This window comes from Trachymyrmex septentrionalis, unplaced genomic scaffold (genome assembly GCF_001594115.1).
Source record: "Trachymyrmex septentrionalis isolate Tsep2-gDNA-1 unplaced genomic scaffold, Tsep1.0 scaffold40, whole genome shotgun sequence".
In the NCBI taxonomy this organism is placed as follows: domain Eukaryota; kingdom Metazoa; phylum Arthropoda; class Insecta; order Hymenoptera; family Formicidae; genus Trachymyrmex; species Trachymyrmex septentrionalis.
In genome coordinates this window covers 5,733,885-5,736,423 of record NW_017305569.1, presented here as the reverse complement: position 1 = coordinate 5,736,423, position 2,539 = coordinate 5,733,885, and the positions used below count along the sequence as shown (strand labels likewise).

General features: G+C 39.6%; 1 protein-coding gene across 5 annotated transcripts in view; it reads right to left on the bottom strand.

Annotated features, from left to right (window-relative positions):
• Positions 1-1,259, bottom strand: part of LOC108751129 (armadillo segment polarity protein) — a 9,202-nt gene extending 7,943 nt beyond the window's left edge. For 2 of the 5 annotated variants that reach the window (XM_018491161.1, XM_018491164.1), the window contains exon 1: positions 989-1,258. The gene's annotated coding sequence lies outside the window, so the exon portion shown is untranslated. Of the gene's footprint in view, positions 1-422; positions 433-757; positions 915-977 lie in introns of those variants that run through there. The other 3 variants (XM_018491162.1, XM_018491166.1, XM_018491163.1) reach the window with 3 other exon arrangements.
• Between the last annotated feature and the right edge of the window lie 1,280 nt (positions 1,260-2,539).

The following is a 2,539-nucleotide window of genomic DNA, read 5'->3' as shown; positions in this document are numbered from 1 at the left end:
GGGGGGGTAGGGGAGGGTGGGAGATGAAGAGCGCGGGGGTGGCAAAGGGAAAGGCAATTCGCATGTGTGTACGTGTATGTAACTGTGTGCAGTACGTACGGTGCGTACGTGGCGTTGTCAGTCGACAAGAAGAGCGACAAGGATGAGAAGAAGGCGGTAGATAAAAATTAACCGCGCGTCGAGAACGCGAATCGTCGAGATTGGAGGTTTTGTCGAACAACGAAAAGAATTCACGTTGATGGGTGCATGAGACGCCGACGCGCATGTTCGTGACGGACGATCGACTTGGAACCCGAGCCCGAGCGGAGAACTCTCTTTGACGCGCGCCTTTGAAGCTGAAATAAGAAACGTTAAGATTTACGGTTCAAAATAATGAAAGAATTCTCGAAAGAATCAAATAGCGAGGGCTTCACGTAATCTTTTGCTCCGTGCAGGTAGCTCTTCGAGTGTCGGAAAAGGATCGTTATTTCATTTGTGCGCATTCGTTGTACGATGAATCTTTCAAGTCTTTTAAATACCTAATAGAATAGACAGATTCTATAGATATTTAAAAGTCTTGAAAAAGGAGGATATCTCCACCCTGCACACATTTGTCGTATAAAAACGCATGAATGAAATAGTATCCGAAGGCTTGAAGACCGTCGTGGATCAACGCATGCATGTTGCAGCAGCCTCACTCTTTCTCTCTCTTTCTCTCTCTCTCTCTCGCTCTCGCTCTCGCTCTCCCTCTCTGTCTTCGGAAAAATATTCAACGTGCCGTAAATTCTGATAAATTCTGAGACGCCTGGTATAACGCACGTCGGAGCGTCCGGCCGGAAGTCACGGCGGATTTATTACTCCGGCGTGGACAACTGGCACTTTGACACACCCAATGTAAACACACACACTCGCGACGCGGCGACGCTCCTCTCCGCTGGCAGGAACGGAGCCAGGAGCGAGAGAACTCGGCCGCAATGGCGCACCGCGCGGGCCGACAGTCGACACTTACCGTCCTCGACTCCGCGTCCCCCGATTATCCGCGAATCTCGTTCAGCACGCTACACCGATCCCGGACGGCTCGCAATTCTCGCGACTGGCGAGCGACAGCCTCCTCCACGTCGTCGTCGTCGTCGTCGTCGTCGTCGTTGTCGTTGTTGTTTGATACCACGTTCACGCACTATCGTTACACTACAAGTCGATCCGACACTCCTCACGAAGTCTCAACAACGATTTCACTGTCCAAAGATGGCGGAAAGAGACGCGCATCGGATACATGAACGCCACCTGCCGCCTGCACCGACGACCGATCCTGAATTGTTGCTGGAGCGACAGATGGATTTCTCTCTCTCTCCCTCTCTCTCTCTCTCTCTCTCTCTTTCTTTCTCTCTTTTTCTCCTTCCCTCTCATCTCGGCTGGGGCATCGAACTGCTCTTTGTGGCGTGCCGCTTCGGTTTAGTTGATAGTTGCAGAGTAAAGACGATGTTGTTTTTGGAAAGAGTTACGATGATTTCTATAACGATAGAAGAAAAAAGGTTTGGTTAAATTTTTATTACAATTACGAAAAAGATTACGCAAAAAAAAAGAACCAAAAAACGACGAATTTAAAAGCTGTTATGACATTGTAACGTCGGTAGCAAATTTTTCTTGTATTTTCTTGTATTTGTTATCACTCGAAAGTATTATCAGTTTTCAGCATTTTGTTTAATTTCTGTGTGAGATCGATTTTTTTATTTTCGAAATAACAATTACATGAAAAGAATATTTTGTTTCATCAATATTACATTATGTACAAAAATAAATACTTTAGTACTTATATAATATGTATAATCAGATCGTATTAAATGAAAAAGTACAATACGTAAAATTGACAAAATAAAATATGACAAAAAGAGTACAATCTTTGAATCATTAAAGATATTATAATCTTCCTGCTATATTATATTTTGTTAATTTCTTTTTTATTTATGATCCAATTATACTATTTAAGTATTATAAAGTACTTACCTTCCACATTATAATGCAGTATTAAGATGGAAAAATACCTTTAAAAATGAAAATTTTCAAATTGCTATAACTTGAAAACGAAAAATTGTACTGAAACAAAATAAAATGCGTTTTAAATCTAAATGTTGATACTTTTCAGTGACATTAATGAAATTTAGAAAAAAAATTTACTGACGATGCGTCATAAAAAAAAAACCTTCAAAATCATATATTTAATATACTATATATAAAATATATACTTAAAAGAGTATATATAAAATGATTTTTCTTAAAATTATGATAGACTTTGACCAACGAATTCGTGTTCAGCAGGCGTAAATATATCGGAAATACTTCACACTTATGCCGCAAAAAAGGACAGTGTAATCAAGGATGATAAATAAGGACTGATATTTATACTTAACATTCTAATTTAAGAAATGTAGAATTGATAAAATTCACTTTAATTGTTTTACTGATCTTTGCTGATGTTAATAACTCGATGTTTATTAGAGATATAATTTTTTAAATATATTGAAACTTATGCATATATGTTCCATTGGACATGAAAGGGTTA